The sequence below is a fragment of the Sus scrofa genome, chromosome X (genome assembly GCF_054392235.1).
Source record: "Sus scrofa isolate SSC_HxYL_T2T_F1_AM1 chromosome X, Sscrofa_HxYL_maternal_Yorkshire_Landrace_v2.0, whole genome shotgun sequence".
Taxonomy (NCBI): domain Eukaryota; kingdom Metazoa; phylum Chordata; class Mammalia; order Artiodactyla; family Suidae; genus Sus; species Sus scrofa.
Window position 1 is genome coordinate 123,511,147 of NC_139401.1, and position 13,886 is coordinate 123,525,032.

At 40.0% G+C, this 13,886-nt stretch overlaps 1 long non-coding RNA gene across 5 annotated transcripts in view; it reads left to right on the forward strand.

Annotated features, from left to right (window-relative positions):
• The window catches only part of LOC102158351 (uncharacterized), a 758,918-nt gene that overhangs the window by 584,563 nt on the left and 160,469 nt on the right, over positions 1 to 13,886 (forward strand). For 4 of the 5 annotated variants that reach the window (XR_014835884.1, XR_014835889.1, XR_014835883.1 and 1 more), the window contains 2 exons: positions 9,734 to 9,839; positions 10,473 to 10,528. This is a non-coding gene — a long non-coding RNA (uncharacterized LOC102158351). Of the gene's footprint in view, positions 1 to 9,733; positions 9,840 to 10,472; positions 10,529 to 11,521; positions 13,479 to 13,886 lie in introns of those variants that run through there. The other variant, XR_014835882.1, reaches the window with a different exon arrangement.

Genomic DNA, 13,886 nt, shown 5'->3' on the forward strand with positions numbered 1-13,886 from the left:
AACCACGAGGTTGCGGGTTCGGTCGCTGCCCTTGCTCAGTGGGTTAACGATCCGGCGTTGCCGTGAGCTGTGGTGTAGGTTGCAGACGCGGCTCGGATCCCGCGTTGCTGTGGCTCTGGCGTAGGCCGGTGGCTACAGCTCTGATTCAACCCCTAGCCTGGGAACCTCCATATGCCGCGGGAGCGGCCCAAAGAAATAGCAAAAAGACAAAAAAAAAAAAAAAAAGTGGAGGCAGAAAGACCAGTGAGGAGAATATAGCAGTGGTTCACGAGAGAGTCGATGAAGGCATGGTGTAGAGAAGTGGCAGGAGAGTGCTGGGAAGTAAGTGGACCGGGGGCCTGTTGTGAATTCATAGCTAGTGAGGTGAAAACCTAGATGAAAACTTAAGTTGTTGTGATTCTAAATTTATGCATGTATTATCTGCCCCCCCAAAAGCTAGTTTCAATTCTAGTAGCAGGGAGTGAATATTTTCATTGTGGGAAGGGGGAAGAAGAAGGGAGTGTGAAGGGTGAAAGATACAGGTTGGCACAATTAGGGGCTCGAGGCAGACAAAGGTCTCTGGATTTAGGGGCGCGAACATTTAATACTATATAATAGCAGAAGATCAATTTAGCCTAGAAACTCTGCTTATTATAGAACAAGGCCAGGTAGACTTTATCCTCCCAACGGACACCTCCTCAAATTGACAAGCTTTATGGAATTCAATCAACTGAATTAAATTTTTCCTCTGCTTCTTTAGCACAGAGTGATTTAGCAGAGTTCTGCCATTTTCCTTTCAAACAGGGCTGCATATAAGCAAAGCATACGTCTCCTGTGCACTCTAGCCAGTCTAGTGTGCTGTGAAAGCCTGATAAATGTTCGATCACTCTAATGACCTAAGACTTCTTCCTGGATGTCCTTAGGCTTTTCTCTGGGGTGTAAAGACTTCATTATTCTGGGAAGCAGTAACAGTAATGGTTTGGTCAATTAGTGTAAGTATGAGCTGTGACTAGATCCAAGTGATGAAACTGTAGTTTTAAGCATTTGGGATGTAACGCACAATATATCTAAAACCTCTTTCATAGATTAAATCCAGTTACAGCCAATATTTCATCAAACTGCACTTAACAAAGCTTGCCAAGACTCGTAGGATCACTCTCTGTCAACCTTGTTTCTTCTTTGCTTCCCTTCTCTTGTCAAAACCTGTTCTAAGGAACTAAAGATTTGAAAGTCTTTTGCAGAACTATAAATGTCTAATAAGGTTTCGGGTATTTGCTCTTCCAGGGACATTCTCATTGTAATAGGAAAACAAGAAATCCTAAGCCAAAAGAATGAATTTCACCATCAATGACATGGGCAGAACAAATAAATTAAATGCCTACTGTATTCATCAGGGTTCTCCAGAGAAACAGAACCAATGAGGTGTGTGTGTGTGTGTGTGTGTGTACACATATAGAAAGAGATTTGTTTTAAGGAATTGCTTGTGTGATTATGGAGGCTGGCAAGTATACACCTGCAGTGTGGGTTGGCAGTCTGGATACCCAGGAGAGCCGATGCTGCAATTCCAGTCTGAAGGCACTCTGCTGGAAATTTCCTCTTGCTCAAGAAGGCTGGTCTTCTTGTACAATTCAGACCTTGAAACGACTGAATGAAGCCCATCCACATTATGGAGGTCAGTCGGCTTTACCCCAAATTCACCAATTTCAATGATAATCTCATCCAAAAGCATCCTCCAAGTTGACACATATAATTAACAGATGCAAACTGTTACATTGGAATGGTTGGGCAATGGAGTCCTGTTGTACAGCACAGGGAACTGGGTCACTTGGCTGTACAACAGAAATTGAAGAAACATTGTAAATCAAATATACTTTAGTAAAAAATTTAAAAATTAAAAATAAAACAACGTAAAAACTAACATCTCATAGACCTTTGATAAGAACTATTACAAAGACGGTTCTACAGACAGTTCCTGACTTATGATGGTGTGACTTTATGCTGGTGCAAAAGGGATACACATTCAGTAGAAATTATACTTTGAACTTTAAATGTTGATCTTTTCCCAGGCTAGTGATATGGAGTAGGATTCTCTCTTGTGATGCTGGGCATAGCCAGTGAATCACAGCTCCCAATCAGTCACTCGATCATGAAGCGAAACAATTGATACATTTACAGCCATTCTGTACCCAGACAACTATTCTGCTTTACACTTTCAGTACAGTATTCGATAAACCACATGAGATATTCAACACTTCATTACAGAATAGACTGTGTTAGATGATTTTGCCCAAGCATAAGCTAATACAAGTGTTCTGAGCACATTTAAATTAGGCTAGGCTAAGCTGTAGTGTTCAGTAGGTTAGGTGTATTAAGTGCGTTTTCGACTTAGGATATTTTCGACTTCTGGTGGGTTTATCAGGACGTAATCCCACTGCAAGGAAGCTCTGTATTTGTTTACTTCTTATGTGATTCGCGTCCGCCATTATATTTGATCCTCCTTGTTTGTAGTTCTGTTCAAACCGAAGATATCACATACATAGCGTCATATTTGAAATACCATTTTGTCTCCTATTTGCATATAGATATGATAAAGAATATATCAGAAATGATTGGCCATGTCCAATTTGGTAAATGTCTAAATTGAGCCCTCATTATATGCTCAGATTGTGGGAGAAATGAAAAATAAGTAAGACATAGTCTTTATTGTCACACGCAAGGCAGAACATTAATACTCTTATTTTAAAAAGGAAAAGCACAGTAAAGGGGGATTCAAAGAAGGGAAACACGTCATTGCAATGAGCGAATATACCCATTCCTTCCTTCTTACCTTTAATAAATATTTGGGGAGTTCCCGTCGTGGCGCAGTGGTTAACGAATCCGACTAGGAACCATGAGGTTGCGGGTTCGGTCCCTGCCCTTGCTCAGTGGGTTAACGATCTGGCGTTGCCGTGAGCTGTGGTGTAGGTTGCAGATGCGGCTCGGATCCCGCGTTGCTGTGGCTCTGGCGTAGGCCGGTGTCTACAGCTCCGATTCGACCCCTAGCCTGGGAACCTCCATATGCCGCGGAAGCGGCCCAAGAGATAGCAACAACAACAACAACAACAAAAGACAAAAGACAAAAATAAAATAAAATAAAATAAAATAAAATAAATATTTCACAAGTTCTAATCTAGGTTAACCACTATTGTACATTCTAGAGATAGAGAAGTAAAAAAGTAGTAAAAAAGAAATGAACTCCCTGCCCTCACAGAATTTAGTTTCTAGCGATGGAGACAGACACCAAACATGAAAACAAGTAAGTAGGGCGGCTTCCGGTCCTGATAGTATTTCAGATAATGACAAGTGAAATGAAAAAATTAAATGGAGCAATGAGAGAGGATGTGACCAGGGTTGCTATTTAAGTTACAGTGTTCAGGCCTGTCCTTCCACAGAGCTGCAGGCATTGAGCTGACACCTGAGTGAGGAGGAGTTATCCATACCCATGTCAAGGGGAAAGGCGTTCCAGTCAGGGGGAATGGCAAATGCAAAGCTTTTGAGGATGAAATGAGTTTGTGGTATTCAGGGAAATCTTCATGAGAGATGCCATTTGTGAGGGAACCTAAAGGAGAGGTAGGATTTTTGCAAATAAAGACTGGGACAGATAAAGAAGTGCTGATTTAGAATACAAAATTTTCAATAGAGAGTACTGGTTATTTATGAATGTGGCCTTGTAATATTAATTTGAGTCAGATGAGCCCCAATATATTCTAATATTTTATGTCATAAGTGCTTTTATTTCCTTTCCATTTTGCACAAGTAATGAGCAATTAAATACATTTTGCAATATCTGTCTGAATGTTAGACTCATCTATCTGAACCCATGAAAAAGTGGCATGAAGTGGCAGGGGACTATCCAAGCACATACAAAGTAATGGAAAGTACTCTTTCCTCAAAGACCTTTGCTCTCTAATTTCACAATGGGATTAATATGAATTAAATAGCCCTCGTTATATGTTTCAGTAGAGATATGTCTATGGGCCATTCACATTGAAGTGAGAATAAATTTAATCTGGTAATTGAAAATTTTCTATGTATACCAGTACAGTCTCAAGAAATCAGAAGGAGACTGAAAAGTTGGCTCATCTAAGCAACTCCTGATGCTTTTGTCCCCATCAAGTGATTGCTTACCTTATCTTGAGCACAACTAATGACCTTTCTGAAGCATCCTCATTCCATCATTTGCCAGCTTTGATGAAATCATCATCCTTGTAGCCCCTATCCATTGGTCTCGTATCTATACCTATATCAGTCAGAGAGAATTCTTACTCTTAGAGATAATAGAATATCTTATAGATAAAAAGAATCCACTCTAGCTAGCTTAAGCAAAAAGGGATTTTTTTCCACAGGTTGCTAGATAACTCACAGAATGTCTAGAAGTGTAAGGGACTCAACCTTTGATACTGAACAGCCAGTAATAACACAGCCAAGTTGAATGTCCAACCCTACCTTGGAGCTGCTCTACCAGAACTTCCACTAACACCACTGCCTATCACTCAGCACCTATGATTTTTTGGGCAACAAAGGGTAGAACCTCTGCCATAGTTTCCATAGAGGATTCTCCCTCTTTATTCACAGCCACTATCTCCCTCTCAAATTTAAGAGTCAAGTACATCTGGCTGGTGAAGCCAAGATCACATGCAGAAACTTAGATGCAAGAGCATCTGTAAAATGTAGTTTTATGACTATAAGACTTACTTAGTACAGGAAGGTATGGTAGAGGAGGATTAGAAGAGATCTTGAGTGAGCCAATTTGCAGTATTTTACATATGTCTTCTCTGAGCTTTCTTGAGATTAAATATCTCTAGTTCCTTTAAATGCTAGATGATGTTGAGGCTTTGAGCCTGTTCACCATCCTGGTACTTCTCCTCTGAGCATATCCCAGTATAGATTCTTCAAAATGTCAAAGCAAGAACTGGAGACATTTTTTGGATATCTTTTGACCTGTGCAAAATTAGGTGGACCTATTGCCTATTCTAAAATACCAAATACCTATTAATATAACCTCATAATGCTAGCGATTCATGGAACCTATTGAGTAAGACAGCAAGGCTTTTTTACATGTCCCCCACTTTTTAAAGGCATCACCATAAATAAAACTGCACTACTGTACTTAGTAGAGCTTGCTTTGTACACGAAAGCAGGACATTGGAATGTGTCACTATTAAATTTTATCTTCTTAAAATCAGAATCCAAAACCAAGAGACAATAGAGATGAGATGGGCAAAATCTATCTTCCATATAATAAGTCATTATTCCTACTGGCTTTGTATCTACTAATGGTTAGGTAAGCAATGTCAACTATGTTCTCTCTCAGTTCATTAATATAAATGATTAATATGACAAGGCATGAGATAGCGACTCATTAGAGATGTGTGTGTTATTATTGACCTATTAGTTAGGGCAAAGACAATTTAACCCAATGTGTATCAATACAATTGTCTGGTCCCAATTTATCCCTCTTATGCATAGTATGCAAGGAAAGCCTTTGTAAAAATGCCTCATAGAAATCCAGTTACATTGTTTTCACAGAATACCCTTGATCTGTCAGTCTGTCAAAATTCAACATAACCTATCTCATCACCTCATTCTATAACAGATCCGTTTCTTAATTTCCCTATTTCTGACAAAGAGGCCCTTTCTCCTTCAGCCACCCAGGATTGAAAATTAAACCATTTCTGATACCTCCACCTCCCTCTCCCTGTGATCAATTAATCACTAAGCCAGTTGTCTGCTCTTCATTGTAATACTCTGGAACTCTTATGTCTCCATTTTCCATTTTCACTGCCCTAATCCAGGCCCTCATCACTTCAGACATGGACCATTGCAAAAGTTTAACTGATTTCCCTCATTCTTTTATGTGGCAACAGTGTGAAGAATGGCTCTTTTATCCTTGTCACTCCTATTATAATGCGTTCACCCATTTCCTTTGTACACATTTGTTAGACATTGAGGGTGTGCTGTTTCTTATCTCTCCCAACCCCTTTGGAAGCCACTTGAAGGCAAAGATTATAGTGTCAACTCCCTCCATTGTTCACACAAATATTATACAAATACTGTTTAATAACCATATAGTACACAAATATGGTAAATGGCTGTTAACTACAGATCAAATCCATTGAATCAATTCACTTATTTCACTTATTCTCTTATTTCATACTTATTAGAAGTAGAGGCATGCAATGTTCTTGTAGTACCTAGTTAAGTGAAGATAATTATATGCAGCTTTTTAGAACCAAGAACAGTACATTGAATTCATCTGGGTGGTCTTGAGGTAAAGTATTAGAAATTTGTCATTTGAGAATCTTCCAAATGTATAGGATGCTACTCCAAGCAGAAATTTATTGGCAGACAAAATGTCCCAAGTTTGATGCTTCACTAGCAGCGTTAGGCTGAATGGTATTTGGCAGCAAAATCCATCCAGAGATCTCCAGAGGCTCATTAAAACCAGATAACGCTGAAGCATAGCAAAATGGTTTCCGTTTGGACCATGGTGCCAACTTAATAGCTATAGGAAAAAATAAAATGATTAAGTAGTTTCTTGTAAGGACATTCATCTAACTAGGCAGTTCTTAAAAACAGTCAATGTGTGTATACTTGTTAGGTCAATGGAGTTGACCTAACTTCTTTGAACTATATGACCTAAACACAAGTGACAGGAGAACTGGCCTGATACCATGCCATGTATGTGCTAGAAGAGTAAAAAACAAATTATGTGACTTTAAAGTTGAAGTGCTAGTATATAAATATAGCTTGTGTGACATAAAAAAATGAGAATAGGGAGTTCCTGCCATGGTACAGTGGGTTAATGATTCAGCTTGTCTCTGTGCAGGTGCTGGTTCGATCCCCAGCCCAGTGCAGTGGGTTAAGGATCCGGGGTTGCCACAGCTATAGTGTAGGTCACAGCTGTGGCTTGAATTCGATCCTTGGCCCAGAAACTTCCATACGCTATGGATATGGCCATAAGGGGAAAAAAAAGTGAGAATAGTGACTCTATGGGAGAACCACTTACTGATGGGCACATAGCTCTGTGGTTCCCAATCCTGTATATGATATACATTTATTTCAAATCTCAAAGCAAGTACAAATATTTTTCTAGTCACTAATGTAAATCATTGTCATTCTAGAGCATTTGGAAAATATGTAAGCACACAAGGAAAATGAAATTCACCTGGAATCCTGCTACTCAGTTATGATTCCTGTTACCATTTGGTGAAACTATGTAATTTTAGTATATTTTTATAAATAGGTATCTATATTGTAAATATTGTCAAAAGATACATTTTCTTTTTTTAAGAAAATTTGTTGAAGTATAGTTGACTTACAATGTTGTGTTAGTTTCAGGTGTACAGCAAAGTGAATGGGTTATACACATGCATATATCCATTTCTTTTCAGATTCTTTTCCCATATAGGTTATTACACAGTATCAAGTAGAGTTCCCTGTGATATACAGTAGGCCCTTGTTGGTTATCTGTTTTACGTATGGTCATGTGTTTTTGTTTTGTTTTGTTTTGTTTTGTTTTCCTTTTTGGCCACTGTGTGGAATACAGAGGTCCCCGGCCAGGGATCAGATCTGAGCCACAGTTGCAGCCTATACCACAGCTGAGGCAATGCTGGATCCTTAACCCACTGTGCAGGGCCAGGGACCAAACCTGTGTCCCAGGTTCCAGACATGCCGCTGAGTCCATTGTGCCATAGTGGGAACTCCGGTAGTGTGTATATGTTAGTCCCAAACTCCTAATTTATCCCTCCTTGCCCCTTACGTTTCACCTCTGGTCACCATACATTTGATTTTGAAATATGTGAGTCTGTTTCTGTTTTGTAAATAAGTTCCAAAAGAAATATTTTCCACAGTCAAAATCATATTTCATTTTCTTGTGTCATTGATGCTGCCTAATTGATGTCCATACATCTATTCTTGCTGATTTAATTTTTTGTTAATTTTTTTATTAGTGCTCTAACAGGGAAAGTCAAGAACATACACATTGTCAAGACAAATGTATGATGTTTGTTTGGAAATTTTGCCAGCTATTGTGAAGCTCCTTTTTTTTTTTTTTTTTTTCATGGTTTTATTTTATTTTTTTTTTATTTTTTTATTTATTTTTTTAATTTATTTTTTTTATTTTATTTTCCCACTGTACAGCAAGGGGGTCAGGTTATCCTTTGCACAGCAAAGGAAACCAAAAAGAAAACAAAAAGACAACTTACAGAATGGGAGAAAATAGTTTCAAATGATGCAACTGACAAGGGCTTAATCTCTAGAATATATAAGCAACTTATACAACTCAACAGAAGCTCCTTTTTAAGAGAGCTCACTGAAGGCATTGTAACCTCCAACAAAATATGAAGCACTTTGGTAGCTGTCAACAAATGTCAAGGAGGCCCTTGTAAAGATGACTGCAAGGGTCTTCTTGGAAGCTTGGACATTAGAAAGACTGTTTGGGAGTCAGGAAATCTAAGCTCTAATTTTGACTCTGCTGCTAAATCACCACTAACCTCATTTTCCTATCTAGGTACAGAACTAAGGAGGTATTAGGGAAGGGAGAATATTTGAAATAATCCAAAAGCTCATCAAAAGCCTATTCTGATTGAGACAGAAGGTACAGGTGCTCAATGTACTACATATTAGATGTTGAATGATTTAACAACATAGCCAGCTCAAAAAGTTCAGGATACTAAGCAGTTATAGCTAAGCAGTAAATTAACTGGAAATGTGGGAAATGGTAAAAGAGAAAAAAAAAATCGTATTGGCCCTTCTAAAAATTATCTTCAGTGAAAAACACAACATAAATGCCTCCTTTATAGCTATAAATCCTTGCAAATAGTCATTAGATAATTCTAGGTCACTGATTTGCTGCAGTTGGAGCTTGATCCCCTATTGGCCCCTTGCTATCATAATTTTCCTTTCTTTGCCTATTTTTCTTCTTTCTAATCTCATAGCAGTGGATCAACACAGGCCCATGGTAAACACCAAGGGCAGTCTCAAGTCAAGTAGTTCATTTTATTAAGGTTCTGAATTATATCATGTGCCCAGTTCATATTCTTATTAAAGTAATTATGGTTAATCTTTCTGGAACTACATCTGCTGTTAATTCCTTTTTAAATGATTGTTATGTGCATTAATATGGTTTAACAATGAGACAGCTTGCTTTTGTTTGGGGGGGCTCAATTTTATTGACTCAAAGTTAGAGAACGACATTAACTATTTGACTCTTCCAGACCTCCCAGCTGCCAGACTAGGTTATAAATGATACAAAGGACGGAGCTCTGACAGGGTCTCACCATGATAAAGTGCCGGGGCCAGAGACAGGCAAAATCACCTAAGAATCTCAAATCCTGCTCACAGATACCTCTGAGTTTTTGACACTCATCACATCCACATACCCAGAATAAGAAAGAGAAGCTCCACTTTTCAGCCACCGCCCTTGTTCCATGCACTGCTCCTGAGCTCAGCTTCCTTAGACTTGGTTTCTCTTCCCTTCATTCAGACCATTTCTTGGGTTTGCTTTGACCTCTTTGAACATAATGGCAGCAAGGAGTCTTTGAGGGATGGGAAGAGATGAGCACACTCCAGGGGAACCTGAGATCTTGCCTGCGAAGTTCATTGCCCTGCTATTCCCTGTTACTAGCCTAGAAACCGGTCGAATGGGATTGAGCGTCAGGTGAAGGGAGGACTCAGAGAGAGGAATGCAGCAAGTGTCTTTTCTCTCTCTCAGGAATCTGTGGGGGCCTCCCTCTGAAAGATACACTGAAATATGAGGGAAGTGACAAAGCACTGTCACCTGTGATTTGAAGTTTGGCAGCAGGAGAACAGACTGAATGGCAAGTAAACCTTCCTCACGGACACTTAGCTCCACATACCATTTATTCCCGAAGCACAACCATAAACACCAGCCGAGGACTTTATAGAAAAGAGGACCAAGGACTTTACATGGATGTAGTGGCCAATGTGTAGTATCTCAAGGGAATAAGGCAGCATGATAAGGGAGAAGGGCGTTTAGAGAATCAGCCAAAAGCTCTATCTTCTTTTGTTTTAAGTGTTCTGCTCACACCCATGAAAGATTTTCCAGGACAGCTCTTTGCAGAGCCTTGGGAAAAATGAACATTGAAGTTTCTGCCTAATGGTGGAAAGCAGAGCGTTAACGAGATGACTGCTAAGGCGTGTCTTCCATCTCTCTTGGTCACACAACCCTAGGAGTGAAACAAAAACTCCCAAACAGGGCTGGCATTCAGCTAGTACATTCCTGTACAGGCTTACCTGTTGTTTGCATCTGTTCTAATGGACCAGTGCCCATTTAGATTATAGTACTTCTATACTGTAAGTATAGAAGGGTGTGGGTTTTTTTTCTTTAAATAGGTGTTATTGGATTATAGTTGACTTACAATGTTGTGTTGGTTTCAGGTGTACAACAGAGTGAATCAGCCATACATATACATATATCCATTCTTTTTCAGATCCTTTCCCATACAGGCTATCGCCGAGTATTGAATTCATTTCCCCAAGCACTACGGTAGGTCCTTGTTACCGATCATTTTGTACATAGTAGTGTATATGTGCCAACCCCAACCTCCTAATCCATTCCCTCCCCTTATAAAGGGGATTTCTGCAGCAAAGTGTCCTCTCCTGACTGTGCCTGAGACACACTGCTCTTGGGTAGGAAGGCCTCTTCCAGACGGTCGCTGGAGAATCCATGTGAAGGAAACCGCCCTATTTTACAGTGGACAGCCCAATGCTGCCAGCTCCTTAAGGGCTGACAAAATTACTAAGCCGGGGAAGACTTGGGGAATGTTGAGTTAAAGATAATGTTAAGTTAGAACATATAAGTTAAAAGAACAAACAAGTAACAGCAGCTTTAGAACCCCCAGGAGGAGCACATGCAGCCCTCGTCATCCCCTCTCTCCTCCCTTGTCACTGACTGAATGGAGTTCTTGTGGCTGCTCATCTCCACCAAAACCAGGCCGTCTCAGGAGCTCTAGCTATTCCAAAAGCCATGCAGCCAAAAGAAGTCTAGGAAACCTCAAGTAGCCGCAGGGACATTCCAGATGGGTTCCCCTGAACAGCACCTACAGTGGGGGGAGCGGCGGAAGCAACAGCTGTACAAAGAGGTCAGCAGTGACATCACTAAGGTCTCCAAACCCCAGGGTGAGACCCACATCCTACCTGGTTCCCTGAGATTTGGAAGCATTTGGGGCCTCTGATCACGTGGCCATAACTAGTTTCCTGCTGCCTTTGCAGTCCAGCCTGTGGTTATTGGGTGAGGAGGAGAGCAGCAGAGAACAATGTCAACACCACTCATTCACCTGTTCAGTCTGAGGGCTGAGTGTGAGAAAAGTAGCCTGAAAAGGCAAACATTCTGATTCTAAAATAGGAAATTAAGTCCATTCCTGGAGGCAAGTATAGGCGGATCCTACAGTTGACGATTCCTGCACATCATCTCCTGGTATATGTGCAGCCCTGCGGAGAGGCGGAAAGGCAGGCTGTAATAACCAAACTTCTTTTATAGTTTGATACGCTGTTGTCCAGCCATGAAGACCTGGTTCAAAATGTACACAAAGCTCAGAGAGATGAGTGCCTTACAAAGTGGGCTATATCATGGTATCATGAGCATTGCACAGATTTTGGAGCCAAGTAAACCTGGGTTCAGATACCAGATCTGCCATTGAACACATATTCTGTAACTTCAATCAGTGTGGTCTTGGTTTCCTCATTTGTCGAAGGGGCTACTACTGGCACCTATTTACTAAGGTTTAATGGCGATTAACTAGAATACTGTGGATGAAGCCCCTAGCGCAAGGGTCTGACTCATAATAGATACTCGACAAATGGTTATTCACTTCCCCTGCACCTTGCTCTCATTTTTTCTTGACTTCTTGGAGTTCAAGGGCTTAAGTCATAGACACAGACATGAGCCTAGGAAGGCCAGAAAGTGACGGGTGATTAAGCATGACACTTCTTTTCTCCAGACTATAGGTAAAGATAAACCATTACTGCCTTGTGGGCCCTGAAAGGCTCTTCCCTAACAATCTGGGGCACATACAAGCGAGGTTAAAATAGTTTATTAAATCAGAACATTTAATATGCTAAGACAAGAGGCAGGAGGGAAAATGTAATGATTTCTCAAGTTTCCTTGGTCTGCTGTGTGCATCTTTGCTCTGAAGACTCAGCCAGGTGGGCTTGCTAGGGTAGGGGCTTGTCAGGGTGGGGACGTGCACTCCCCCAGCTTCACCCCCAAATGCCTTATAAAGATCCCCATTCTCTGAACGACTGATCAGAGAAGGCTAAGAATTGAAGAACTTAGCTAAAAATATTTATGGGCAGACTTTTTTTTTTTTTGAGAATACGGAAGAGGAAAACCAAGAAAGGATGGAAGGATGTCCTCCTTACCTTGCTTTAGATCAGCCACCAAGTTTTCTCTCATACAGACCTAATGGAGTGGTGGCCTGAAGCCCAGGTGTTACAAATAATTTAGTTCAGAGAGTAGCTAAAAATTACAAATGCTGATCAGCGTCGTTTCCCTGGCTAGATTCTGCAGGTACTTTAAGAAATTCTTGTTGGGGGGGGGACATGTTACTAATGTGCCATATTTTATATGTAATATCAGAATTTTCTATATTGAATTTGCTTGGAGATAAATTAGAAATGATTTCTTTATAAAAAATATTCCCATCAGGACTTCTTTCAGTAGCGTGTTTTAGAAGGGCTTTGCTCCACGTGTAATTCCTCATGAATGTACCTACTGAGCAAAGTCCTCTACAAAGACAGAAAGAAGCCATGATTTGAGAGCCAAGGAAAGCAATCATGAACTGGATACAATCCTGCCCATTTGTTTCTAGTGCCCCCTCATTGGTTTTCCTATGCTAATAACCAGTCACAAGGAGAAAAGTTACCCAGGGGGCTGAAAGTATAAGTGGCTCCTGTACTGTCTGTTTGGAATCAGACATCGCTGCCATATTGCTATGTGCATCAGAATCTCTGGTAATATGTTCTGTAGCTAGGTACTATGATTAAACCTATTAAATACTGATTCTGGGGACCCAGGCAGTCCACGTGTGGCAACTATAGCTTTTTTGGTGATAGAGGAGAAATTATAATTTAGAAAAGCAAGAAGGAGATGAAATTGGTGTCTACTAAAATTAAAGGAAAGCATTAACTAACTTCATTAAGACAAGTCAGAGCCATTAGGAAATCAAATTGCATGTCTAAAATCATGAAGCCCACAGAGCAATCAGTATAGGATTTATCTATTTCTCTTCTAAATTTATCTGATATTGCCTCAGAACCCTGCCAGAAACATAATTCATTTCCTCGTGCCCCTTTCCTAGTTAGAGTTATAGAACTTGATATAAAAAGCTGAAATTATCCTGTTTTAAGACATTTACATGGTTTTTATTCTCTGTTTACTCCTGGAGTTGTATCCTGGCCCAAAACATGGTATATAATCAAAAGTAACTTCAAAATAAGTCAAGTCTTGTATTTTTTAACATCGCCGTACCCTTTGGGGAAGAAGAACAAGGAAAAAGTTATACTACTCAGTATTCCCTGATGGTGCTGCAGGAAAATCAAAATTACTTTCTCAAGTTGGAACTTATTATTTCTATTGGATTGAAAAGGGTTGAAACTAGATTAGTAGCTTTTGTTGAAGTGAATTAATAGCATTATTCGGGATTGAGAGGTAGTTACTACCCAATAGTGGAAATAAGAACTTTGTCCAATATCTTAGTTTACAGATAAGGAAAACAGAGGCAAGGGATAGAATGTGACTTTACCACCAACATATGAAGGATCTAGAATTTGAGCTAGGTCTTTAGGAATGGTTTGCATTCTGGCTTTTCTTTCTTTCTTTCATCTCTTTTTTTTTTTTTTAACAC